The sequence below is a fragment of the Coenobita brevimanus genome, chromosome 13 (genome assembly GCF_032717465.1).
Source record: "Coenobita brevimanus isolate Jiangsu-jjx chromosome 13, ASM3271746v2, whole genome shotgun sequence".
Classification (NCBI taxonomy): Eukaryota; Metazoa; Arthropoda; class Malacostraca; order Decapoda; family Coenobitidae; genus Coenobita; species Coenobita brevimanus.
Window position 1 is genome coordinate 36,310,562 of NC_136966.1, and position 15,520 is coordinate 36,326,081.

Here is a 15,520-nt window from a genome sequence, read left to right on the forward strand (position 1 = left end):
ATGTCCTCAAGTACCTAGCGGGTACTACCTGGGGTGCCGACAGAAAATCTTTATTAATGGTGTATAAGTCCCTTATTCGATCGAAGCTAGTCTATGGCGCACAGGTGTATGGCTCAGCATCCAATGCCACATTGAAAGGATTGGATGTGTTACAGAATAAATGTTTGCGAATGTGTCTTGGAGCCGTCCGGTGTACCCGTGTGGCTCGTATGGAAGTGGAGGCGAATGTGCCTCCCCTCTGTATTCGCCGTGACCACCTGGCCTTGTCCTACGGCGTAAGGACGTTTAGGAAAAGTAATATCGGCAATGTGGCCTGTACTCCCCTGCATCAATACCACCACCTTCTGCGGGGGGTGCGTCAGCCACTTGCCGCTCGCCTCCACTTACTGACTCAGGAGCTTGGTGTGGACCCCAGTGACTGTGACAAGTTGGTGCTAAAAGATATAGCGCCTTGGGAGCCACCCAGTTTTACAGTGGATGTATCATGGCTTCCAGCACCAAAGGCCAAGGCGCCGGAGGCGGAGGTCCACCACTTGTTTCGTAACATCATTGTTCGTCACTTGGGGTCCCATCAATTGTACACCGACGGCTCCAAGTCGAGTGAATGTGTGGGTGCAAGTGTGTGGTCGACTGAATGTGCCCTCAGGTATCGGTTGCCGACTCATACATCTGTGTTTACTTCAGAACTTTTTGCTTTGACAAAGCCATAGACTATGCTCTCAGTTCTAGGCATGACTCATTTGTCATATTTTCGGATTCAAAATCAGCCCTTCAGGCAATTGCATCTGCACTACGGACTCTCACGAGATCCAGGGCCGCATCATTAATAAGTTGCATTCATGCAACAAGTCATTCACACTGATCTGGGTGCCTGGTCATTGTCGTATCTACGGCAATGAGCAGGCTGACTTACTTGCAAAGTCGGCTGTAGAGCTCGAGGAGACTTGGGACGTTCCTCGTGATCTATGGTCGAGTCTCTCTCTCGGAAAGAAATCAATAAATCTTCTGTGGCAAGGTCAGTGGACCAGACTAAATATTCCAACTTGTAAGCCGTACCTGGGCGACTGGGACACTGCCAACCGTCCCAGTCGCCTAGAAGAAAAAGTGTTGGCACGGTTACGGCTCAATGCCACCATTTTAACCCACATTAAACCATATATGGAAAGACGCTTCCCACCGCACTGTGACATCTGTAATGCGGTGTTATCTATCAGTCATATCATCCTGCGCTGTCGGCGATTTATTAGTGAACGTGCTTCACTTATAAATTACTGCGGTGCAGTAGACGTCCCCTTCACCCTTTCCACCATCCTGGGTGATGGGGACATTGTTATGACTGATAAATTGATGGCTTTCTTGAGAGAGACCGGACTGATCAGAGTGATGTGACTTTTTTACTGTGTGGTTATGGTTTTTATGAACAGTAAATATGTATATATTGTAATATTAATTAGGGTTGACAGTTGACATATTTGAAATAGTTCCTCCTCCCACCGATCTATTTCTAATATAGATGTCCCCTACATTAAGCCAAGTTCCTCGCCTGACAGTCACCAGCTGATGAGTGCAAGTGTGCAATATAGGAAGGTATTGGGCACTTGCAGTCGATGGTGGTCTGCTGGGAGAGGTTCTTCACTTTTTGTACAAATTATATAAATACACAAGGATGTGTTTTGGGCATTTATGGATTTAGAGAAAGCGTATGATAGAATTGATAGGGAGGCTTTGTGGACTGTTTTAAGATTGTATGGACTTGATGGTAGGTTACTAAAAGGGGTGAAAAGTTTTTATGTAAATAGTAGAGCGTGTGTAAGAGTGGGAAATGCTGTGAGTGATTGGTTTCCCGTGAGAGTGGGGCTGCGACAGGGATGTGTGATGTCGCCTTGGTTGTTTAATATTTACATGGATGGTGTTGTAAGGGAGGTGAATGCAAGAGTTTTAGGTGGTCTGAGTCTGGTAAATGTTGATGGAGGAGAGTGGAATCTGAAGCAGCTGCTGTTTGCAGATGATACTGCACTGGTGACTGATTCAGAGGAGAGATTGAGACAGTTGGTAGAGGAGTTTGGAAGGGTGTGTGAAAGGAGGAAATTGAAAGTAAATGAGAATAAGAGTAAAGTGATGAAGTGTACGAGGTTGATAGATGGTAGGGGGATGAATATAGTTTTGAATGGTGAGTTGCTTGAGGAGGTAGATTGTTTTAAATATCTAGGGTCACATGTTGCTGTGGATGGAAGAATAGATGCAGAAGTGAAGTTTAGAATAAATGAAGTAGGAAAGGTGCTGGGAGGAATGAAAAAAGTGTTTAAATGTCGTTCGCTTAGAATGGATGTAAAGAGAAGGCTGTATGAGGGTGTTGTGGTACCGACTGCATTATATGGGGCTGAAACATGGAATATGGGTGTAGCAGAGAGGAAAAGTTTGAATGTAATGGAGATGAGATGTCTGAGGAGTATGTGTGGAGGACGCGTATGGATCGGGTGCGAAATGATGAAGTGCGAAGGAGAACTGGAGTTGTTCGGGAGATGGCTGGCAGAGTTGAGCAGAGGGTGTTGCAATGGTTTGGGCATATGGAGAGAATGGATAATGAGCGATTGGTGAAAAAGATAACTAGATCTGATGTGAGAGGTGTAAGGCTGAGAGGAAGACCACGAATAGGATGGATGGACAGTGTGAAGAGAGCGCTGGATGCGAGAGGGATGTCTGTTGAGCAAGGAAGAGTGGCTGTGCGTGACAGAAATAAATGGAGAGAAATTGTGAATGAATAAGTGATGACGCAGCCCTGAGGGGATATTCTCCCGCATTTGGTCTGATCAGCTAGTCAGGTCAGGTGCGGGTAAGGGGATGGGTCTGTTATGATGTGGCAGGGGTAAACCAGTTCTGCTGTCGGGCCCTGCTGCGGATGTCACTGATTGCATTGCCCAGTTGACCCTTGTGCGGTGTGGTGCGGTGAGGATCTGTCCGTTCTCCCCTTTGGGGCTAAGATGCGAATGAATGTGTTTGAATGGATGAGTAAATGGAGAGTGAGTCATCCTGTCTCGGCTACCTCCCTTTCCTTGGGGGAAGCAGCCTAGGTATATAGATAGATAGATTATACTATCTTGCTTAAGTTATTCTAATTAGGGACGACAGCTGACGTATAAGGAAATGTTCCTGACTCGTCTGGTTCCCTTTCATATATTGATGGCCCCTATATTAGGTTGTCCCTCGACTGACAGTCACCAGGTGATGAGTGCAGGTATGTCATGTAGAAAGGCATTACATATCTGCAGTCGATGGTGTTCTCTTGGTCGAGGCTTTTTGAATATTAGTGTAGGTCTAGTTATTTGTCTCTTAGGATTTAGTATAGGTTAGCGATTTGTCTGTTAGGTGGTTAGTTTTAGGGTCTTTAGATTAGGTATTTTTGATTATAAGTAATATAAGGTTAAAAATATAAAAAATAAATAAAAATAAAAATAAAACTACAAAAAAAAAAAAATTATTATATATATATATATATATATATATATATATATATATATATATATATATATATATATATGTACGTGTGCATGAAAGTGTGTATGTTCATATGCATGGATGTGTGTATGTATGTATGGATGTATGTATATATATATATATATATATATATATATATATATATATATATATATATATATATATGTTTGTATATATATATATATATATTAATATATATATATATATATATATATAAATATATATATATATATATATATATATTTATATATATATATATATATATATATATATATATATATATATATATATATATATATATATATATTTGCCTTAATGACCAGAGGTCCGGCCTCAATGGTCGATAGGCAAAAAAAAAAAAAAAGAAAAAAAAAAAGATTACCCTGTATCACGAATTTCTGTCCGGAGGTGTACAAGTGTAATGACACAGTAGGCCTTCAAGTCAGATAACACTTCCTGGATGGCCGAAATGATACGGAATATTACCTATTAGCTGTGTACATCATTTGTATTGGTGAACATTGTCATCATTACTTATATTATTACAAATATGTTTGGAATGAGTACTGTATACAGTACTTTTTCCAAACAAAATAAAATAGTCGGAAACTTACATAAAATAAGGTGGAGGAATATGAACTGGTAAGGTCTTTCTGATGGAAGTTAACCGTACATTTAGCGCTCATTTTTTTTTTTTTTTTTTTTTTTACATATGAAAGGGAGAGTATTGATGCAAACAGTAATGTATTCCATTAACCCCTTAATAACCTCCGGCATTGAACAACCCTTTACAGTACCGATGTCAGTGATGTCGAGTTAGTGAGCTGTGAAAAACTGAATAATTATGGGAAGGGAACGATGGTCACTGGTATGTTTACACGACTCTATGCTACTAATCCAAGCAGTCAAGGGGTCGCTTTATCTCAGATGTTTTCGCCCATTTGGTAAATGAACCTTAACTTTCTCAATTCTCCCGTGAATCATAGTGAATCATAACATGGATTTAGGAAGTTAAATAACACATTGCTGGGTGCGCCAGATGATTATCTTCACATCCTTAAGAAAATGGAAGAAATTTAATCCCTCTTTGAGTACGTCGAGCAAATTTCTTCCATTCTTCTGAAATCAATTTATTTTTCTTAAAGATGTGAAGATAATCGTCTGGCGCACCTAGCAATGTGTTATTTAGCTTCCTAAACCCATGCTATATTCGCTATGAGTCATGGAAGAATTGATAAAGTTACGGTTCAATAACCAAATGGGCGAAAACATCTGAGATAAAGCGACCCCCTGACTGCTTGGAATCGTAGCATAGAGTCGTGTAAACATACCAGTGACCATCGTTCCCTCCCCATAATTGTTTTTTTTTTTTTTTTTTTTTTTAGATCACACCAACTTGACATCACTGACATCGGTAGTGTAAACCGTAAAGGTTTGTTCAGTGCCGGAGGTTATTAAGGGGTTAATGGGATACATTATTGTTTGCATCAATACTCTTTCCCATATAATTACAAAAACGAACAAAAGAATGAGCGCTAAATGTACGTTTAACTTTCATCAGAAAGACCTTAGCAATTCATATTCCTCCAGTTTATTTTATGTATTTTTCCGACTTTAGGTTAGGTTAGGTTTGGTTAAATTATTAGGTGCAGTTAAACTCGGTTAGGTTAGGTTTAGTTAAACACTTAGGACAGTCCTTTCCACCATTATGCTGAGGAATCAAAATACAAGAGCTGTCACAGCTGTACAGCTAAAAACAACGGAGAAACTGATTTAACAAGCAACATTTATTTATGTGTAATGCATTACAGTATCAGTGGTTCATGGGCTAGCAATTAGCAGTAAATGTCATTTTCAGGAAGGCATCAAGAATGAGCGAATTTCAAGAATTAGCGAGGGGGCTTGGAACGTAACCTTCGCTAATTTGGGGGATGGTTACTGTACTGTATGATATTGTGCAATATTGTAATCAATACAGTACTATGCCTGATTATAGTGAATTTATAAAAGTCACAGAGAACACTTACTTGACTGCCGAGATAATTCCAGACGTCTGCCGAACAATCGAAGATTTTCGTAAATGGGACTATTTCTCAAAACTACAAAAATGTCGGATCTACCGAATAATCAGCTGCCGAATAATAGGACTTTTACTGTATATCTCTAATTGGACTAGGAGGAAAATGAGAACTAGCTATCCTAACTTTTATTGATGCTAATTCCAAAAAACTAATGCCGGTGGGGTAGCCCTACAAGCTAGAGAAGAGCTCTGCACACATCTGCTCTCTTCGCAACCATGCATAGAAGTCCCCCCCACCTCTCCCATAAGCGTACTTTCATACACTACCATACGGATATTGAGTCATCAATATATCATACTCTATCCCAGTGTACACCCTCTGCTCTCACTCATTGCCACACCATTAGAGTGTAGATTTCACAGATGACAGCCATCACCGAGGCCCTACAGTGCACTCCTAGTACAGTGAGCAACAGTAGTCGTGTCGCGGTTTTGTCCGAAGATTAAATGTAACTCGTGAAATATTATGAACCGTCCATATGACAGACGGCGGAATGTACCAGATGCTTAGCCCGTTAGCTTATGTTTTCACCAAATTTCACGACACGATTATTGTTGCTTACTGTACATTAACTTCTGCACCCAGTCCCCTCAAAGCTTGTTTTTTAACCTATGTCCTGGGTGTTTTTTGTCCCTTACATAGTCACCCTCCTCCCATCACTCCCATATTCACTTCATTTATTCCTGTGTTTCATCTTCCCTTTCCTCTGCAATTAGCTCCAGGCCTCGCTGTCTCCTAGCTCCCTCTGCTCGGTCCCACTCCTGCTGTGCACGTGCCAAAACCTCAGCGCCATGCTTACGTCAGAGCGTTTTAAACGCTGCCTTCAGGATCTTTTGACGCTGGCGATACATTATCTTGTCGTCCCCTTCTCCATATTTGCCTGCCCCACATCCGTCTTCTTCTTCACTCCTCCTTTCTCCACCTTCCTTCTCTCCCCCTTTACTCCCACTCGACCCAGGCCTCGGCCTGAAGGGGCCGTGTGAGTAAGAGGTGGAGATGACGTCAGGAGCAGCGGTATTCAGGCTGGCGGCAAGTACTTCATCGTTGCAAGCCCGGCAGGTGGTATGGATAGGGTGGGCTGCTTGGGTTGATGGACAAGAGTGGGTGGGTGGGTGGTGTGAATGGGTTGAGTTGGTTAGCTGGGTGCTGTGGGTGGGTTAGTGGTTGGGTGATGCGGGAGGCCTGGGTTGGTTGGGTGGGTTGGGGGATGGGTTGTGTAGGTGAGTTGGGTTGGTACGGTGGGTACTGTGGGTGGGCAGTCGAGGTAAATGGGTGAGCGGAGTGCGTGGGGTGGGATGGTTGTTAAAATGGATTGGTGGGTGGCCAGGGTGGGTACGTGGGAAGGTGGTTTGGTGGCTGGAGTGGACAGCATGGGTATAAGCATGCACTGGGTTAATAGGTGAATAAGTACGGTGGAGTTTTGAGGTGGGTGGGTAGATGTTTTATTTCCAGGACGACATGACAGAGGACGGACTTGTGTTGCCAGTCTCAGTTAAATGTGATATATATATATATATACATATATATATCTATCTATCTATATATATATATATATATATATATATATATATATATATATTTATATATTTATATATTGTTCCGGAACAGAGAGAGATAATGAACACTTCAAGTGAGAATACTAAAATCACTACTGTCCCACAAAGTTCCAGGTTCAAAACAAGAGTTAGGTAAAATTACAAGTTAAAGTTTAATGCTCAAACTAACAACTAAACATTCAGGACTCATAAGGATAATGTAATGGCAAAACAGGTTACATATATGGTTAACTGCAATAGCCTCTATTAACACGAAATTAACAAGAGCAAATTTATCTAAGTCAGCCCTGATAAAATGAGAAAACCGGATAATGCTCAGTTAAAGCAAGATATAATATTATTACAGATACAAAATATTACTAATACTGGCTGACAGCATGGAACCAATATGAATCACAAAAACCTTACCAGGGCCACGAATTAATGCCTTAGGCTATACAGTACAAGAAAAATGGCATTAACACTTATACTCAAATTATACAGCAGCTAGATGGCTGGAGACTTCCTGAGCACTCATAAAAATAATAATATACTGTACAGGGGAGGACAGAGATGTGAACAGAATGAGGAGTAGATCTAAGTGGCAACTAATGCAGAGACTGAGCTCATTATATAGAGGGCCGGCAGAGCTTGATTCAACTTGTAAGAAGGACGCGCAAATGAAGGCATAGAGGACGAAGAGTTGACAATCCTGCTCTGAACAACAGAAAGAACGACTTGCTCTACTATAAGGGGGAGAAGGGGGGAGTGAGGTAGAAAACGCAAGCCTGGTCACTATGGAAGCCACGTGGCGAATCGTGAACAAACATGCAGCATACTGTACATTAAGATCATACAAAAGATGATGCAATCATGAACAAAACTGTATCATAAGTTAGAATTATACAAGGGATGATGAAATCATACGCTATGTAAAACCTCCCCACAAAGAAAAAGAAATTTACAAAGGAAATTTCTTATTACTCTAAAACAATCTGTCTAAAGTCTAGATAAGCAATCTGCAATAACATTTTCTTTCCCCTTGACATGATGTATGTCTAATGAATACTGCTGAAGAAGTAGACTCCATCTTGTCAATCTCTGATTTTTTTCTTTAAACTTACTAAGGAATTTCAGTGGGTTATTCATCATTCATTCATTGCCAGACGCCATGTATCCCAAACGGGATGACCAACGGCTTAAAGTTAATTGTTTTACAGGGAGGGGCACTAATTCTCCACCAACCCCACTTGACACGCAGGGATGCCAGCAGCATCTGGTGTTCCCAGGCGGTCACCCATCCAAGTACTAACCAGACACAACGTTGCTTAACTTCGCTGATCGGACGGGAAGCGGTGTACTCAACGTGGTATGGCCGTGGGTTATGATCGGTATAAATGACTATGGGGTCAAAACCAGAACACAAATAAAATGAAAAATGCTGTAAACACAAAATCAAGGCCAAAAGCTCTTTCTCAATAGTTGAGTAGTTCTTTTGAGGTGGAGTGAACTTCTTACTGTAATATGATACAGGGTGTTCAATACCCTGATCATCCTTTTGCAGCAAAACAGCCCCAGCTCCTGTATCACTTGCGTCAACAGCCATCTTAAAAGGCTTAGCAAAATTTGGAGTAGCGAGCACTGGCTGACTTAATAGGATAGCTTTAAGTTTACTGAAAGAGGATTCACAGTTATCGGTCCAGACAAATTTAACTCCCTTTTTCAGTAGGTCTGTAAGTGGTAATACAAGAACTGAAAAGTTAAGAACAAATCTCCTGTAATAAACTACCATTCCCAAAAATCTTTCTAGCTCTTTCCTACTTTTAGGTCTGGGAAGATCACTTATAACCTGAACTTTAGCTCCTGGTGGTGCAAAGTGTCCATCACCAATTACATACCCAAGGTACTAAATTTTAGCTTGACCAAACTCACACTTTGATAAATTAGCTACAAGATTAGCCTGAATCAGACGCTCAAGAAATTTACTGACATGGCATAGGTGATCTTTCCAGTTGTCACTGAAGATTAATACATCATCAGTATAAACAACACACCCTGCCAAACCCTCTGTTACAACATTCATGAGCTTCTGAAATGTGGCTGGTGCATTCTTCATACCAAATGGCATTACAGAACATACAAAAGTCTTTCCTAGTGTTACAAAACATGAGATCTCCCTAACACGTTCAGTCATAGGTACTTGCCAGTATCCCTTTAACAAATCAAACTTACTTATGTACCTAGTCTTTCTGATCTTGTCTACGCAATCTTCCACGTGAGGTAGAGGGTAGGTGTCTGTTTTGGTTATCTCATTAACACGTCTGTAGTCGATGCAAAGCCGCTGTGACCCACCTGGCTTAGGGACTAGAGTGACAGGAGAACTCCACTTGCTCTGACAGGGCTCAATCATCTTGTGGTCCAACAGGTAGCCAAGCTCCTTCTGGATGAGAGGAACTTTCACTGGGTTCACACAGTAAGGAGGCAGTTTAATTGGCTTTGCGTCTCCAACATCAACATCATGCATCAACACAGTGGTTCTTCCTTGAGTGTCACAGAACACTTGCGGGTACTCCTGCAGTAATGCTGAAAACTCCTGCTGCCTTTCCTCGGGAGCTAGATGAGAAAGCTTAGTCTGGAGATCATTCATGATATCAGGATTCTTCCCCAGACTATAACTCAGGCTCATACTGCATGGGAGAGCTTCACTTGCTGACTTGGGTGGAACAGCTACAGTGCAGACTGGGTTATTTTCGTCCCGCCTGTGGTATAACTTTAGCATGTTGATGTGACAAAGTTGCTTGTTCTTTCTACGATCTGGTGTGGCGATGACATAATTGACATCACTGAGTTTCTTCTCCACGAAATAAGGACCACTAAACTTGGCTTGAAGTGGTTGTCCATGCACTGGTAGCAGAATCAAAACCTGATCTCCTGGCTGAAAGTGGCGTAACCTGGACTTCTTATCATACCATGTCTTCATCTTCTCCTGAGCAGCTCCTAAATTCTCTCTCGCCAGCTGTAAAGCAGTGGACAGCCGTTCTTTGAACTTCATCACATACTCCAGCGGGTTGACGTCATCTTCCTCCAACAGCCAGCATTCCTTGAGTAGCTTAAGAGGTCCTCTTACTTCATGGCCAAAGAGTAGTTCAAAGGGTGAGAAACCCAGTGATTCATTTGGAGATTCTCTTGCGGCAAATACAACAAATGGAAGCCTTTATCCCAATCTTTCTGATGTTCCAAACAGTATTTCCTGAGCATCGATTTGAGTATTTGATGATATCTCTCCAACGCTCCTTGGGTCTGGGGATGGTAAGCTGAAGACGTGATTTGGGTGATGCCCAACTCTTTCAGAGACTGCTTGAAAACATTTGACATGAAATTACTTCCCCGGTCTGACTGTACCTCCTTGGGCAGACCAAACTTGGTGAAGAACCCTAGCATTTCCTTAATCACGTTCTTTGCTGAGATATTTCTAACTGGAATGGCTTCAGGATAACGAGTAGCCATATCAATCAGGGTCAACACATCAGAAAATCTTGAAGAATTCTTAGGAAAATGGCCCATAATATCCACCAACACACCGATGAATGGCGCCTCAAAAGGAGGAATGGGAAATAGAGGTGCAACCTTTTCCGTCTGATTACACTTCCCCACAACTTGACAGGTGTGACAAGACTTACAATACCAGGAAACATCTCTGAAGATACCTGGCCAGTAGAAGTGTTTCAAAATGCGTGCCACAGTCTTTCTCACTCCAAGGTGTCCTGCTAAACAGGAATCATGAGCCACTCTAATGATATCCTGCCTACAAACACGAGGGATGACAACTTGATGTACAGTACAACCTCCTATTCACAGTTGGCTGATGCTGTTGGGGGTCTCCACTTCCTCATAAGTACTCCTGACTTTATATAATAACAAGTAGAAGCACCAGCTGAATCTTCCTCACTGCAAGCAGAGTTAGCTAGACTTTTCAACTCAGGGTCAGCAACCTGCAACTCGACCAACTCTTGACGAGACAAATCATCAACACTACGGGGTACTGCCTCATCTGGTGAGTGGTCCAAATTAGCAAGAAAAGTGTCAGCTAGGATAACATGATCATCATCATTATCCTGTAAGTCACCAGTAACTTCAGACTTAGTCCTAGTGACAGCACATGGAGCGAACACATCAGGGACATCACAATCCTGGGTCGCAGTCACTGGTTCACTAGACAACTGAGGAGCTGGACACACTTGACTTCCACCAATATCATTTCCAAGTAAGAAAGTTACACCTGACATTGGGAGTGTCTCAACCAACCCAACCATAACGGAACCATTAACAAAACCAGACTCTAAATTCACTCTGCATAGAGGGACAGAGAAGTAATTATTCCCTACACCTTGTAAGATTACAGTTTCATCAGAGGAATTAACATTAGAGCCTAGAACACTGGTCAGCATAAGGGATTGGCAAGCACCTGTATCACGATACATTTTAACTGATTTCCTGTCATTATTGTCCAGAGGACTGACAAAACCATCAGACAGGAAATTAGCACATGAACTCTTGAGAGTGTCACCCACGTTACTGCTCAAAAGAGGAGCTTCATCATGAGAATTTAATTTACCCCTCAAAGGAGGTTCAGCTTACTCGGTTAAAGAATTCTGGGAACTCTCAAGGGTGGACACTAGACCAATTGACTGAATATTCAAAGACTCCTTTTTGTTCACATCACGCTGTCTCCTGAAACATTTCTCCATAGTTTACTACAATAAGTACATTTACTTTTCTGAAATCTAGAGGTGGAGCTGGTATTTACTTCCTGAGAAACATCATCTTTATTTTCTTTCCTGTTACCTGTACTCTGAGTAGAGGCAACGTACTTACTCTCAGCTTTCCTTTTTTCTTTAGATTATCTCTTGTGAGTGAGAACATATTCATCAACTAAAACTGCAGCATCAGACAAAATATCTATTCTTTTCTCATCAAGATATAGGCTTACATCTTTATTAATACACCTTTTGAAGTCCTCCAGCAAAATCATCTGCTTAAATTTATCAAAATCAGAATTCATATTCTCAGAATTTAACCACTGCTCTAACAGATCTTTGATATTTGCATACTCAACATGGGATTGTTTATCTTGCTTATAAGTTGTCCTAAATTTTACTTTATAGGCTTCAGGAACAAGCTCATAGGCCTTAAGAATCAAGCTCTTAACTACATCATAATTATCAGATTGATCCTGAGGCAAAGATGCATAAGTTACTTGAGCTTTACCGGTGAGAACACTCTGAAGGAGTACTGGCCAATACTTTTTGGGCCAATTAAAACCTGTAGCTACCCTCTCAAACAACTGAAAATACTTTGTTAAATCAGATTCATTAAAAGGAGGGACAAGTTTAACATTTTTAGCCACATCAAAATCATGAGAGCTAGATGATCCAGTTCCACCTTGTTTCATGCGATACTCATGGTCTGCCTGAATCCTAGCAAGTTAAATTTGTGCCTGAGCCTGTGCCTGTGCCTCCTGAATACGAGGATGAGACTCAGCCTCCTTAGCACGTGCCTGAAACTCAGCCTCCTTAGCACGAACCTCCTGCAGGGCTAGCTGAAACTTAGCTATTTCAATCTGCGTTTGCTCATCTGGAGGAGTTACATTAAACAAGCTTTTATTAATCATGCCAACAATTTGATCTTTAGAATGATGAGAGTGAACAGCAATTCCCAATTGTTGAGCAACAAGCTTAAGTTCATTCTTTGTTCTGTTTTCTACATCACACACTGTTTGCACATTTGACAAAAAATCTTTGGCTTCATCAAGAGTAGTAATAGTAGACATCATGAATAAATCACAGTCACAAATTATTAAGCAATATCCTTATGATAATATCCTGAATATCCTGATAAGAGGTTGCCAAATTAATGTTACGGAACAGAGAGAGATAATGAACACTTCAAGAGTGAATACTAAAATCACTACTGTCCCGCAACGTTCCAGGTTCAAAACAAAAGACTTGGGTAAAATTACAAGTTAAAGTTTAATGCTCAAACTAACAACTAAACATTCAGGACTCATAAGGATAATGTAATGGCAAAACAGGTTACATATATGGTTAACTGCAATAGCCTTTATTAACATGAAATTAACAAGAGCAAATTTATCTAAGTCAGCCCTGATAAAATGAGAAAACCGGATAATGGTCAGTTAAAGCAAGATGTAATATTATTACAGATACAAAATATTACTAATACTGGCTGACAGCATGGAACCAATATGAATCATAAAAACCTTACCAGGGCCACGAATTAATGCCTTAGGCTATACAGTACAAGAAAAATGGCAATAACACTTATACTCAAATTATACAGCAGCTAGATGGCTGGAGACTTCCTGAGCACTCACAATAATAATAATATACTGTACAGGGGAGGACAGAGATGTGAACAGAATGAGGAGTAGATCTAAGTGGCAATTAATGCAGAGACTGAGCTCATTATATAGGGGGCCGGCAGAGCTTGATTCAACTTGTAAGAAGGACACGCAAATGAAGGCATAGAGGACGAAGAGTTGACAATCCTGCTCTGAACAACAGAAAGAACGACTTACTCTACTATAAGGGGGAGAAGGGGGGAGTGAGGTAGAACACGCAAGCCTGGTCACTATGGAAGCCACGTGACGAATCGTGAACGAACACGCAGCTACTGTACATTAAGGTCATACAAAGGATGATGCACTCATGAACAAAACTGTATCATAAGTTAGAATTATACAAGGGATGATGAAATCATAGGCTGTGTAACAATATATATATATATATATATATATATATATAATTATATATATATATATATATATATATATATAATTATATGGAATTAAATCACTTGATAATGCATGTTTCAGAGATATAGTGATATCCACAAGGAAAAAGAAGCACGAAATATCCGGAGCACTCTCCTGTAACTGTCAAAGGCCACCGTATGTCAGGATTATGTTGCCTTTACCTATTTTGTTATAATGAGAGAATATGTATAATTTTGTCTGGTTGATTGAAGTAACCCAGGCAGAGAAAGAATAAATGTTGGCGTTGTAGGGGAATGTCAGGATAGGTTGTCTCTGTCTTTTTATCCTCTTCATATTCTAAGTGAGGTGAAGTGATGAAATAGGCAGATTGGGGTCGATGGAGTTTTTTTGTGAGACAGTTGCTTGACTGAAAAATTAAAGAGCTTGACGTGACTCACGTATGGTTATCAGCAGTTTGTGCTTTTTTTTTTAATTTTTTTTTATGTGTTCGACTCTGGGCATAGGCTTCACAGCCTGCTATCAAGGCCCAACAGTCCTCCTACATACCATACACCTCTTCATGTCACCACTTCGGCGCTAACACCCACCGTCCATATTGAATACATGCTAGGGCTGTCTCATACAGGACTGGTGTATTGGTATTAGCGGGGGTATTTTTACGACATGTCGGCGGGTCTTCTGGTAGATCAGTAAAGCCTGATTTAATGAAATTCAAATCCTTAAACTGTTCCCTGCCCCAGCGGGGATTTGAACCTGGGTCCATTAGAACGGCAGGCCACGTCTCTACCGATTGAGTCTTTGCAACAGCTCGGATGATATTGAGCTTCACATGCAAACAAGTCATAACCCTTAATCTTCCATAATAATGGGTAGTCATTTTTAGATTCTGCTGAATGGAGAACTCTTTCACCTCCACCAAATTCAAACTTGGCAAGTGGTTCTGTTGTCCATGCTCCTTTCCATTTCACTTTGCATCTTCCTTTTTTGTCACAAAATATACACTCTGCAGGGAAGATAATTCCTACATTTGATTTATTCCTCTGACACCTGGATGTTGAGGTACTTTCTTCAGGTATGAGACGATTCAGGTTGCCAGTAAAGCGTTGATAATAGTCCCGATGATAACCTAAATTTTGTTCCTCTGAATATGAAGAAGGGATTTGTATGCATACTTCTGACATTTTGTACTGTGATCCTTTGGGCTGCACCATCCTCCGTCTACATATGTCCTGAAGTTTGTTGAAACTTTCTTCAGAAAGCACTGAGCATTTATCGGACGTGCGTCCGGGAACATGTATAATACACTTTGGTGAAAGATCACCTACTTTCCTTAACAGTCTCTAAAATACCACCACCACCATCTAAGTCAGGTTCCCCTTTATGTCTTTTCCTTGGGTTACTCATGCTTCCAGCCCAAATATACACATGCAGCTACAACCAACACCTGGAAAGGAAGGTAGCGTATTAGCACACATAATATGTATCATTATTTAAAAATAATTTGGGCGACCATTAAAATTTTAGAGGACCTACAAAAAGATCAAGCATGCTTTATTTTCTGTTAGGTAGCCTACTAGTACCTGTATGGTTAAAAATAGCCCAGGCTTATTATT

At 40.9% G+C, this 15,520-nt stretch overlaps 1 non-coding gene across 1 annotated transcript; it reads right to left on the minus strand.

Moving 5' to 3' along the window:
* Nucleotides 1-8,375: 8,375 nt before the first annotated feature.
* Nucleotides 8,376-8,494, minus strand: LOC145416696 (5S ribosomal RNA). Its single transcript, XR_013900322.1, has one exon. It is a non-coding gene; the product is annotated as a 5S ribosomal RNA (ribosomal RNA).
* Between the last annotated feature and the right edge of the window lie 7,026 nt (nt 8,495-15,520).